The sequence below is a fragment of the Columba livia genome, chromosome 18 (assembly GCF_036013475.1).
Source record: "Columba livia isolate bColLiv1 breed racing homer chromosome 18, bColLiv1.pat.W.v2, whole genome shotgun sequence".
Lineage (NCBI taxonomy): Eukaryota > Metazoa > Chordata > Aves > Columbiformes > Columbidae > Columba > Columba livia.
Window position 1 is genome coordinate 11,222,000 of NC_088619.1, and position 13,284 is coordinate 11,235,283.

General features: G+C 40.7%; 1 protein-coding gene and 1 long non-coding RNA gene across 10 annotated transcripts in view; one reads left to right on the forward strand and one right to left on the reverse strand.

The window, feature by feature from the left end:
- CEP112 (centrosomal protein 112) overlaps nucleotides 1-13,284 on the forward strand; it is a 145,017-nt gene that overhangs the window by 67,914 nt on the left and 63,819 nt on the right. The window lies entirely within an intron of this gene.
- On the reverse strand, nucleotides 582-6,788 carry LOC135575780 (uncharacterized). Its single transcript, XR_010467073.1, has 2 exons — nucleotides 6,647-6,788; nucleotides 582-6,428 (listed from the first exon to the last, which is right to left on the reverse strand). It is a non-coding gene; the product is annotated as an uncharacterized LOC135575780 (long non-coding RNA).

Below are 13,284 nucleotides of genomic sequence, written 5' to 3' on the forward strand. Positions count from 1 at the left end.
CATTCAGTCGTTGCACATCTTTCCTGAAATGCGTGTTTTACACATCTCATGTGGCTAATGGCCGCTGTCATTTATGAAACGTTTGGCAGCCTCTTAACAAAGTGATTTAATGACTTTATATAGACTTTAAAAAAACCTGTTAAATTTGAACAGTGTTTGACAGCAGTAATTTTTAGGATTGGTTCATATTACGGTGACTGTGCGATGAAACAAGAGAAGAGGCCATTTTGCTTCGCTAAACGAAAAGTAGATTTGCTGGGTATTTAAAAAAATTTAAATAATAATTAGTGTTAATCACATACAAGTAGGTTGGTTTGAAGGACCTATCTGTTCAATGCTGTAAAAGCGCTGTTATTAAAGGTATTTGCTGTTATTCTTCCTTAAAACCTTTTCCATATGAAAGGGTAGTGAATGTTTAAAATATGTGTTTCTTAATGTAATACTGAAGACAGCGATGACTGAGTGTGCAGAGCAATTTATCATACTGTTACTGAAAAGATGATTTTTAATTGCATATACAAAGTCTCTACTTTCACATAGGTCTTCAGCTGCTGTGAATGATAGTTGACAAAATGGTGAGATTTTGTTCAAATACGAGTACATTTATTAGTGCTTTAATCAGAACTGAAGTATAAAAATTACCATTTCCGTTGCCAGATTTTAAGTCAATATAAAATAATGTTGCTGCTGCTTTGAAATACAAGTTTAATATATTTTCAGGAAAGGAACTTGATTTACGTGGATCACCTTCTGTGTTGCTGATGGATTTCTGGGTAACAGTTGCATTCTTCTTTAGCTCTTGGATTTATCCATTTCTGGGAGGCTTGCTTTGATTTTTTCACCTAGGGTTGTAATGCTTGGGGAGGAGTAAATTGACGTGTAGGTCAATAAAAGTCAAAGCAGTACAAAGGCTTTTATACCATGCTGTGTTCTTGTAGTCTTTTGAATCCTATATGTTTTCGATGAACTGCCATAATATTGTTATTCTTTAAATAGTAGTTAATAATACAGGACTTCTGTTTTTTTTAAGGGTGTCTTTGCATCGCTACTTCTATTTAATTTAGGCTTTTTTTTAATATTATCTGGATTTTCATTAGGAGCGTTTTTAAGCTACGCTTTGGCCATTCGTTCTCCGCCTCCCTCAATAATTTTAGTTTATACGCTAGTTCACAAAACAAGGACCATCTTGGCTGATTGAGATCGTCCTTTGTTTTAACAAAACCAGCCTTGCTACTGAAGCAAGACTTCTGATTACAGAGAATAATACATCTCGTTTGCTTCTGTGAAATAAGATAGCAAGGTTAGGAAATTTTAATAACCGATGCCAGATGGGCTGTGGTGCCAGTTGTACCTTTCTATTTCCCTTTTATCCTGCGAGTCTCATTCTCTCCCCAGCATCTGACACGTGCCCTCAACCAGCTCAAAGATTCTCACGTTCCAGCTGCTGTACAAAGTTGGATCATTTTCGTGCTTGTTCTTTGACCGTTGACCTTCGGGCAAGAAAAAGAAGATAAATGTTACCCCTGGAACTTCAAATACAAGGCTCTGCACTAAAGCGAGAGGAGAAAAGAAGTTTCCGTGAGGAAACTGAATTCTCTTCCCAGGTTCTGTTACGAGATAATTGGCAAATCCCCTGTTTTCGTCCGTTCGTAATTGGGTCAGGAGAAGCTCGAGCGCCAAGGTGCATTTTGCCAGTATTGGTCACTGATGTCATTGTATTTAATTTTAACATTTGAAGTTTGTGCTCTTTAACAATTAGGCTGCTATAAGAGATGTTTGGGGGTGTCTTGGGGCTCTCAACCCTTACTGGTTGGGAAAGGAAAACCTTGAGCAGTTCTGAAATCGTACAGACACACGCATTGAGAATGGAGGTCGTTATAAAAAAAAGAGCAGGTTGGAGGCAGCAAGATGAATTAATAAGGTATTTTCCATGGCCGATGCATCCTTTTCCTTTTTCCTATCCTGCTCCTTGCGCTTCCCGTAATCCTCTCGGCTTTACCATCCACCCCCTCAGAAATCAGCGGCTCCTTCCCGATGTGCAGGGCATCCTTTCCCTTCTCTTCTGGCTTCTCCTCTTCCAAAATGTCCTTCTTTGCACTTGTAAGAGTCATCTTTCTGCAACTATCAGTATTTTCATTCCAGCAAATCCTCAGTGCACGTTTATGGTTCTGTATAGATCGTTACTGTATCAACAAAGTGGGGGAAACAGAAGAGATTTATTTTGCCTCCATATACGTAGTCAGCCCGCAGCGGTACTGTGCTGATGGGATGGAAGCTTTATCAACTATTGACAAGAGAAAACACAGAAAAGAAAATAGTAGAAATATTATATACTTAATTTAATTATATAATTATACTTAAATTATAACTAAATTCCCTAGCACATGCACGATTTCTGCATGTAGATATTGCTGTAACATAACTTTTCTGCACTACACTAAGACAGAAGGAATTTGGGAGCATTTGTTTCACAATAGGAGACTTTCTTAATCTTTGATCTGAAAGGCCCTATTGTTACCGTACAGATAAATCACTGATCAGCTCTTCTGCTTCATGGAATTGTTCTGATATCTGCACACACCCGTTCCAACAGGGACATTTGGCTGGTATCAGTGGCAGCAGTTTGCTAGCTCGTGTCTGGAGGGCACAGATAGATGTAGCCTGTGAACATTCCGATGTTGATGGTGCTACTGAAGTCACTTCTGTATACAATTCTGAGTAAATAAATCCTGTGGCTTGTTTTTACTTTGTTTTTTTTTCTTAATAGAAGATGCTTTTGGCGTGAGAAGAAGCGCATTGTTTGCTCTGCAGGCTTTCTCTGCGGACAATCTAAATATTTGTTTGTTATATTTTACTTGGGCTGACAGTCAGACTTGTGCAGACGGACAGCCGTTCCCTTTTAGCCTTTCCTAAACAAAAGCTTTTGACTGTATTGCAGCATGTTTAATTTACCACCAATCCACCCAGGATAATGAACATGACTGTTGATGTAAAATATTCGAAGTACCAAATATTTGTCGTGGCGCTTACGTGGTTTCCCTTGGTTGTTACTCATTGTCGATGACTCAGGGTTGGGTGGATCCCATTGATGGGGAATTTCTGCTGGAATCGTGGATCTGATGATGGGTCCTATAGAGATATTCAACCTGGGCCATGGTGGTTGTTTTGTGTCAGACACCCGGCTCGTGGCCCCACGTCGGAGCTGCTGCTTCTGCTCGAGGTGCCTTTCAAAGGGCTGTTGAACAAGCTATAAACATCTGCCACTTCCTCGCTTAATGGAACCATCAAAGCGTTCCCGTGCTGTAGCGGGTGATCATCTATGATCTCTTCCACATTTTTCCTCGACTCTTGCTTTTTACGATACGACTGAAATGAGACAGTGAGACTTCGGTGCAGGAGGTGCCACTCAACTGGCTTCTCTGTCCTTTCAGACTTCAGGCTCTTCAGCATTTAAAATGTTCAGTAAAAACATCTTTGGAAGCCATATATAATGGTGCATAAATTATCATTTGCTGATTAAAAATGCTCCGTTGGCTTAGGAGAGAACTGACATTTTGTGCCGTCTCTAGTGTATGTAAAAGAGAAAGCAGTTGCCATAGAAACTAGCTCATCACATCGGATGAACTCTGATTCTGGAATGGAGCTCTTTTCAGCAAAATGGACTTTCTGTTTATATTATATGAAACGGAATATATGTGGTAGTTGTTATTACACTGTAATCAACATTTTGGTTTGGTTTTTGTTTTAATTTTAAATATTGGCGGCTGAAAAGGTGGAGTACGTAATTTAGCTTTTATATCATATGGTATTAGTTTTATTTTATACCAGTACTCCATGTTTAGAAAAAAGTTATTATTCCCGGCATAGATGTTAATAAATACAGAACAATTTATCTGAGAAAACATGAGATGAGCCTTTCTCATCAGCAGGGTGAAGGATCTTTATGCCGGTTTGTAACACATACACTAGGTGTGGCTTTGCATATAGCGTTTGTGTGTGATGGTTGCAATGAATGATTAACACCAATAGACAATAAGCTATACATGGTGTGCAGTTATTTTTAAAATTAAAGTTATATAAAGGAATAAAGTAATAAATGATCAATTACACCAGCATAACACAACAGAGGTGATAGTAACTGCAGCATTTGCGATGTCTGGAGCTAATTTCTAAGCAGAGAGGCAAAAACACTTTGTTGCTCTGCAGAAATGGTCAACTTGCAATATAAGCTCTTGATTCTGAAATAAAAGGAGTGTGTGCTTTCTATTTTAAGTTTAGTGTGCGGCAAAGACTCTCAAGTGTAAGAGTCTAATTCTTCTCTTTTGAACGTAGTTTCTGTGATATGAGATTGATCCAAATATTACAACTAAACTTGCTTGGTGAATGTCTGGTGTACAGAGAGGGGGGGCCTTACTCACAACCTTCTTTTTTAATGTTATTTAGTTCTTTGAAAGTTGCTTTTTGGTGTTCTAATTTTGCTTGAGAGTGTTGTTGAATAGAAGGAAGTTGACTTTTAGTCCACAGAACAAGTACAGCAGTTTGGAAAACAGCAGTGATATCTACTTCAAGCATTCCACTGGATGGCTGAAGGGGCGTCCTCTAAGGGGAGATCAGCATTCGTATTGAAGATTTTTCACAACATCATAGAATAATTTGAGTTGGAAGGACCTCTGGAGGTCATGATGTCCAACCTCCTGCTCAGAGCGGCTCTGACTTCAAAATTACATCATGTTGCTCAAGGCCAAGTCCAACTGAGTTTTGAAAGTCTGCAATGATGGAGATTTCACAACCTCGCTGAGCAACCTACTCCACTGCTTGACTAATCCATTGTGAAATTTCTTTCCCTTTATATCCCGTTGGAATGTCTGTTGTTATAACTTGGATCTTCAGCTGCTTGTCCTTTCACTGCCACCTTCAAGAGGAGTCTGCCCCTTTCTTCTCTGAAATACCTCTTTATGCTCAGCTGAAGACACCAATTAGATTCCTCCTTAGTCTTCTCCAGGCTGGATAAACCTAGTTTGGTGCACTTCCTGAAGTTCTTAGTGGCCCATTCCCTCCAGCATGCAGAGTTTGAAGTCCCTGTGAATGGCAACCATGCTCTCCAAAATAATGACCACTTTCCCCAAGAGTTGCCATCCCCAGCATTGCACTATGTCCTGCCGTCCCTGTCCTCGATGGAGATGTTAATCTGTATCAGCCCCATTTGACCTTTGAGAAATGCCACTTGTAACTGGTTGCCTGTTGACTTCTCCTTTTTGAACCCAGTGGTCCAGTGAGTTCTCCACCCGCTCTGCAGAGCACCCATCCAGTCTGTGTTTCTTCAGTTCAACTATACAGATGCTATAAAATCTGCATTAAAACCTCACTGAAGTCAGGATAAAAGACATTGCCAGCTCTCCCCTTTCGAAAGAGTCTATCGTTTCACTGTAGCACACAATCAGTTTGGTCAAGCATGATCTGCCCTCAGTATATCCAGGTTGGCTGTTCCCAATCCCTCTTTTATTCCTCACATGCCTGGAAATTGATTTCATGGAGTTTCACTCCATAATTTTTTCCAGGGATGGAAGTTTAGGATATCCTGTCTGACTACCTACCAAGGTGCTATGTATTGCAAATTAAGTAGTTAAATTTTTTAGAGTGTGCTTTTTCTTTTGTCCCTTTACTAGAGAAAGATTATCCCAAATCAACTTAGTCTGTCTTCCTTAGGTCAGCAGATGTTAATTCCTTTCACTCGTTGCCACCATAAATCAGGTTCTGAACAGTAGGCTAGCTGTTAAATGATTTATCTGATATGAGAGATTTTATGATCCATTCAGTTCCTCAATTCAAAGGTATTATAAATACCAAATGAAAGAATGAAACACTAGACGAGAAATTATGACAGTCTGTAGTTTGGAATGTTAACACCACTTGTTTTGGCAGCATTACTGGTCTTAAAACAATAGGATCCATATGGATGCTAATTTTCTCAATTTTGAGTAATAAATACTTAAACCTCTTTATGGTTTAAGTAATGATATTACTCAATACCACTGCAGAGTCCAGTAGACGGCTTCATGATGAGGTAATAAATAGCAATTTTGGAGAGCTGATCATTTGTATTTTTCTTTTATGTGGTTTATGACAGAGGAAGAAGAACTCCCAAAGCCAGTGAAAAGCCTTGCCCTCTCCTGTAGCTGACATACTTTGGCTGAAGATATGTCAGCTGCGAAATATGAGACCATCCATAAAGCTCCGCGTGCTCCCACATTAAAGTATTATGGAGAAACCTTTAAGTGGAAAACCAGTAACAAATTGCAGCTGAGATGCTTATGGCATCCTGCAGTGTCCTGGGTGCCCGACCACCGCTCTGCTCGTTCCCCCGTGCGTCGCTTTAGTCAGGAAGAACAACAAACTTCCCTGGTTTTTCTCTGTTTCGCAGACAGGAGCTATGAGGGGGAAAAACAAAACCATAAACAAAAACACCCAACCCCCGTGATGGGTTATCTGCGCATCTGAAGGTGATGTTACATCTTGGCGCGGACACCAGGCTCAGTACTTTCCTGTTCAACATCTTTGCAGCTGTGTGCCCACTGGCCCGACCCCAGTGCCTGGAGCTACTCTTCAAAATCCCCTTTTCTGCCTCAGATGTTTGGAATTTGCTCACCCATCAGCCGGAGGGGCAGCCAGGAGATCTTCACTCTTCCAGCGCTGGTGCCACCATCATTGTGAGCTCCCACCTCCCCTTGTTTCAGCTCCAGGAACCTGTTTCAGATCCACCCGTCCAAGCTGCTCCATCTCCTTTTCTCCCGAAGCACCGACTCAGCACTCCACGCCCCGTGGGTTGGGTTTTGTCTCCTGCCGGTTCTGAGCAGCGAGTACCAAACACGTGCCGTGGAAGGTCTGCAAACTGAGCTCCATGGGACGTGCAGACCAAAGAAATGGGGCAACTCGGCGCATCACAAGGAGTCGCGTTGGACCTGGGTGGTGGAGCCGGTGGGTCTCTGGCCACGTGCTCTGCCCAGCCCCTGTGACCCCTGTCCAGGATCCAGCTCAGAACAGACCGTTGCCCGTCTCCTGACCTGGAACTCTGCCTCTGCTCCTCGGGTGGGACCTGCCGTCCTGGCCGAGCCTTGCAGAGCCCGTGTGGTCTTTTGTGTCGCTCCACATTGCCCATCCCGCTTCATCATCTTTTCTGCTGCCATTTGTGTTTCTGTTCTTTCCTACACCCAGATATGAGCAGGGATTTTACATTCTACATTTGGGGAAATTCCATATGGAGAAAGTCTCATGAGTCCTCAGCTACCGGCTTTGGACGTATGTTACCCTTGTATGTTCAACCCTGTGGAACTGTATATGCCTTTGTATTCAATTTGTCTTTTTTTCTTCTTGAAAACTCTTTTTTTCCTCCTAAGAAACAAATTAGAAAGAAAATACATTATTTTAAAATACAGTGAGTATTTTGAATATGAAGTCAGCCAGCAGAGCTGTTCTTTGGTCCATTCACCTTTGAAGAAATGACTGTCGTCTTTAACAAACACTGTTTCTTCATTTTGAAGAGCTGGCGCAGACTGACAGTGATTTAAGGTCTTCAGTGTTGATTTCATGCGAAAAAATACTTTTCACAGTATGACTTTAAAGTAGACTTTTTTCCCCCAATTACTCTACATGTTGGCAGCAAATTAGCTTTGAGGGAATATTGTGCACATCATAGTTCTCTGTTGATGTACTGGGGAGTCATTTTTGGCTCTTTCAGCTCAGTCAGGCCATTGACTGACGTTGTTCACATCTTCTGCTTCTGTACATTTGAAAGACTTTCTTTTGACAGGGAAGGTGATGTGGAAAAATAGAAGCCAAAGCACAAGAAATGATTGGCAAAGTGATGATATCATCAAGTGTTCAAAGACTTTGCAAATTGAAGCTTATTAGGCTGACATTTTGTCTTCTATTCAGCACTAATTGGAATCATGCCTGGGTGCATGATGTGGAAGGTACTTAATATCTGAGTGTTTATCATGACAAAATGACAGAAATCGATGTCAAGGATGCCGTAGGTTTCTGTTTAATGGAGAAAACAATATATTGCAAACTGCAATTACACATCTTATAGTAATTTCTATTCATATGTATAAAAGCCCTCCTGAAATATTGCAAATAAGAAAACTGTGGCCCCTAAAATATTTGCCTAATTGTGAATATTCCATTTTCAGGTTTTAAAGTTGTTCTTCAGAGTTCAGAAAAGCAACACTGATGTAGTTTAAAAAAAGAAAAAAAGACCAAAAAACCTGACACAGTGTTTTGAGTTGAAACAGATCTGAAAATCCCAGGAAGAGTGAACTCCGTCTTTCTTATGGATGATACAGTTCTTCTAAAGTTGCGCCTGACAGCTTGAATTCTTTTGTAGTCTGTGCTTTCTGCTGTATTGGCATCTGTAAAATGAATTTAGAAAAGAGAAACAGCGAGGAAACTGATTTTTGGAAAGGCAGCCACTGCGGGATGTTTGAAAATAGCGGCGTGTTCTGCTGTGTTTGGTGTCGTTAGAGGTTTCTGAGTTTGGGGTGTCCCCCGCTCTCGGGGACACGTGTGCTGTCTGGGGTAGCACACAGGGCAGCGTGTCAGTCTGTATCTTCATCTTGGCCCTTATGTAGTTGAATTCAGGTCTTCGATTAAACCTATAGGATAATATAAAATCGATATTTATTCGACAGTCTGTGGAAAAAACTAGCTATTAGTTGAAATTGTTACCTGAATTGCTAATGAAGTACAGATGGATCATTGCAAAGTAATAGGTACTAAAAAGAAACCAAACACAAAACAAACACCAAAACCAAAACCCACAACACCCCAAACCCAAGCAAACAACCCAAATCGTTGTAGTTGAGATGCTTGTAGGAATTACTGGTCATTCTGGTCACGATGTGACGGACACAGCTGCCTGTGTGTTCTGTAAACTCAATGCTGTAACCAGGAGGATGCTGACAAGCGGGAGTTTAGGGACTGATGGAAATGGTTTGTATTGTTGGGATCCTCTCAGGAATCTGGGTCTACATTGTGTTAGTGAGAATATGTAACTGTCCCGGTAATCTCATAACACAAATGTGGTTATAGGCTGCTACAAGTGGGTGCAGTAAGAAGGAGCATGAGGACTCGTGATAAACGACGACGTTTATCGGTAGGTTGACATGGTTCGAGCAAGACAGCAGAAGGTGCAGCACGTGAGCTGCGTCCCTCAAGTGGCTCTGCTCATGACATAGTCAGAATGCCTTTTTGTGGTTTGTCTGTAGCATTAGGAAACATCTGAAGTGTATTGGATACTCGCCATGGCTGCAGTTGCTGCTGCTATCAGAGGTTTCTTGCGGGACTGAACAGAAAAGTGTGGGACTGTCGGTGGGTGATGAACACATGAGGAACATTTTTGTCTGTTCAGAGTTTGGGAAATCCCATAATGATTTATGTGTTTATATAAATGCTAGTTGTTCAGTCTGTCCAAGCTACATTTAATAACAACTAACTGTAAGCCTTCTGAAACTATTGGTTTGTGTAGGAAAGCAAATTTAAATAGCTTGTTATTGTAACTTTTGATCAGTTAGACACCGTTGTTGAAGGGTGGAGGGGGAGAGAATGGAACAGAACCCAAACTGTCAATATACCATTGGTAACATGAGAGAGAAAATACTATTTTTCCTGCTAAAGTCAGGCTTGGGTGCGTGAGAGAGTGTGTGTTTGTATGTATATATGTATGAGTGTGTATGTATTATTGCCCTCTAATGGATAGAACCTGAATGGCTCAGCTTTGCATGCTCATATGGCTGTCTGTAGCAAAACATTATTTTCAGGGTGTCTGATATTTCCCATTTTAAAAGAATCTCGTAATGTTTATTAATAAGCCTGATACATCTTTTGCGGGTACTGTTCTTATAGTTTGTAAAATTAATTTGAAATTCAGTAGCAAGTCCCACAGCTTAGAGAAGTGCCTTTGTCCTCTGGAGTTTTATTTCAGCTAAATTAGAACTATTTAAAATTCGCCATTTTATTTGCCTGTTTTTACCATAGTGCTGAAATAACTGAACATGATCAGAAAGTACCATGTTTGTGTACGATGGTGACATCGATGGCTTTTAGAGAGAAGCAGATGAGGGGAGCTCGTTCCCCTTTATCATGAGATTCATGATAAAGTCAAGTTATTCTAGTGAGGCATGATAGATTAGGCTCTGCTTTGCTTTTTAAATAAAACTATCTTTGAAGGTAATTTTAGAATATCCTGAGAAGGGAAGACTACAGCTTGTTTGGAAATTGGGTGTACAATTGTTTATAGTGGGAGTAGTCCACTTCTACACATTCTCTATAGTGGAATCCTAACATAGTCCTATTTTTTCCTAGCAGGACTCTGTTTTTATTCAGTAAATACCTTTGGGAGAATTAAATTTCAGGATTACATCTCTTTCTGCAGCCATAGACTTCTCCTTTTCACAATTTCCAGCGCTTGTGTTTGCAGCTGGATGACTAGAAGGTGTTCAGAACGCACAGCAGAGCCGGCGGTGCTAACAGCTGGATTCACATCCAGTTGTGGCTGCGATTGCAGAGCAGCAGTGCGCGTCCCGCGGTTACAAGGCTCCTGGTGCTGCTGGTGGGCAGCGTGGTTCTCACAAAGAGGTTCCTGATGGATGTGGATTGCAACAATCCAACCGTTCATACTCACAAAATCATCGGAATGTTCTGTGGAGACCAGCAGCTGATTTCTCGTAGTTCCACTAAGGTACCTCCAGCCTCTCTGTACATCAAGTTTTAGCTGAGTCCGTCCCATTTCTATTTATGATCCATTTAACAAGCCAGGTTGGAAGAACGGAAAGAACTGTACATTAATCAAATGTAATCAAGCAGTACTGGCTTTTCTTGTCCTTACGCAAGGCTGAGGAGATTCCCGGTGCTCCACCTGCTCCGCTCGGCAGCACCTCCACAAAACACTATAGCAGTGACCTGGGAGCAAGGGAAATTAATTGTGCCTGTGTTTTGGGCTGCTACATTTTCCATTTGTGGTGGAAATAGAAAACGTTTGCATATGTTAACAGAGAGATGCAGGATGTTGCAGGAGCACCTTCTCAGCCTAAGTTGGGGACTTTATCTGCATTTATAGATATTGGTGTTTTTCTTCTGAACGTGATGTTTCCTAGCAATATGTTTTGTTGTTTTCTGGGTTTTTTTTTTCTGAGAGCAGTTATTTTCCGCTTACAATGCACTGGCAGCCATTGTTTGTATTGTTTAGGATCAATTGAGGAATTTTTCTAAATGTTACTTTGATTTGATGACTTTGTTCATTGGTGAATTATGAAAGCTCTGATTGTTTAGTGCCCAAGAAGGGTACAATACATTCCTGGGTCCCATGCTCCCTTAATACACGCACATTGTGATGGCAGTAGTAATAGCACCATTAAAGAACAAAAGGTAGCAACACATAGTAGCTCTGTATCTGGCCAGTCCCCTCAAATTACCATAAATATTTGAGCAATCTGAATAGTTTTGGACTCTGTAGTAAAGCTTTCCTGTTCTTATCTGGCACTGAAGGAATGTGGAATGAAGTATTCATTTAACCAAGTACAAAAATATGTATGCTATGCAGTTATAATCATGTGTCATTAATCAGAAAATACTGCAGAAACTCTGACAAATTAAAAACACAAGGATGTGTCTGCAAGGGCTTTTTCAGTCATTAAAAAGCTGCTTCACCTCTCAGGCAAACTATTTAATGGCAACTTCTTGCTCAGTGTACTGACATCTTCAAAGGCTCTGACATCTGTCGGCCTTTGAACTACCATTAAAAAATATTATCCCATTTCCATTCTTTTATGCCCATTTTTTTAATTATAGCCCTTCTTTCAAGTTAGGAACATGGTTGGTTTAAATGATGCTGTCCTTTCGTTTTCAGCCACCCAGCTGCGGTTTGAATAAATTGATGTAGAATCAAAGGCGGGACTTTAAAGGGAAAAGGTTTGATGGACTTGGACTCCGAACCAGATGAGGTTTTATGATGAAAAGGGTTTAATCCCAGCACAGGCATCGCTTCTATCAGTCGAGCAGTACAAAGCGATTCATATATATAGGTTCATGAGAAATGATCTATTTTTTTTTTAAACAGCACAGATCTCTTCAGGACTTGCAAATGTGGCATTAGCTAATATTCAGAGAGCTGATTTCCTTTCATCCAGCAGAAGCTTATGATTATAGTACAGTTCTCGAATTGGAAATGAGAGCTGCAACACAGATTTAAAGCTATGCTGTCTGATTTGTATTCAATATACATGTCACTGCGGGACAAGCCAGTCTAGGCCGAGCTGGTTCAATAAAGGGAAAAACAGTTTCAGCATCTGAGATTCGGGGAGGGGGGGAAGGTACCAATTAATTCTTACCTGCTTTACCTGAGTATTGTGTCGGCTGCTTAGTAGATTACTATCATTTCTAAAGCTGTGCAAACAAACCCTTGTGATAGCGTTTCTTTGGCATCTTTTGCATCAGAGGCTGAGAGAAAATATGCGACATTAATCAGTAATGGCTTCTAATGTAGTCATTTAGATGGAAGGCAATGTTTGTTTTGCTGTGCATGAGTTTCAAGGAGGTTTAGCAGAGACAGCCTTGCTATTCCTTTATAGCAATAGCCTTTGTTAATGTAGTAATTAGGCATGCATATGGGGGAAACTGAAATCTGTCTCAACAAATGCGTCGGATGCCATTTGTCAAAAATACCACCTCATGGTATTCAGGAAATAATCCCTCTAATAGCTCCATGATCTTTGTGCTTCGTGTTGGTAGAATTGTGGCACAGAGCCATGATTTCTTACTTTGACGTACGATTGCGTCCTTCAGAACAGCGATGCTGTTGATTCTGGAAAGAAAAGTAAAGCAGTAGATTGAAAAGTCTGCAGATTGCGTCCTCTTAAAAGTCTGTGCTGCATTGTACAGAAAGGAAACTGCTCCCTTTGCTCTGCCTCCACGCAACAGCTTCTGCTCCAGACGCTGTTCCCTGTCAGTTGGGGTGTAATATGTTGTTCCTGATCTCTTAATGCAATTTTGAGCTTGTTTTGGGTTTTGTTTTTTTGGAGGTGGGTAGTAAATACAAACAAGGATATGCATAAATGGATATATTTACTGGGATATTTTATTTTACTGGTGTTTCATAGGGCTTGCATGTTTAGTATATAGTTAGATTTTACATTTAAACTAAATATTTATTCAGGGTACAGTTCATTCCAAACATAAATAACTCTGGAGAAATTCCTGCCCCAGGATGCAGTGGCCTGTTTGTCATTCAGC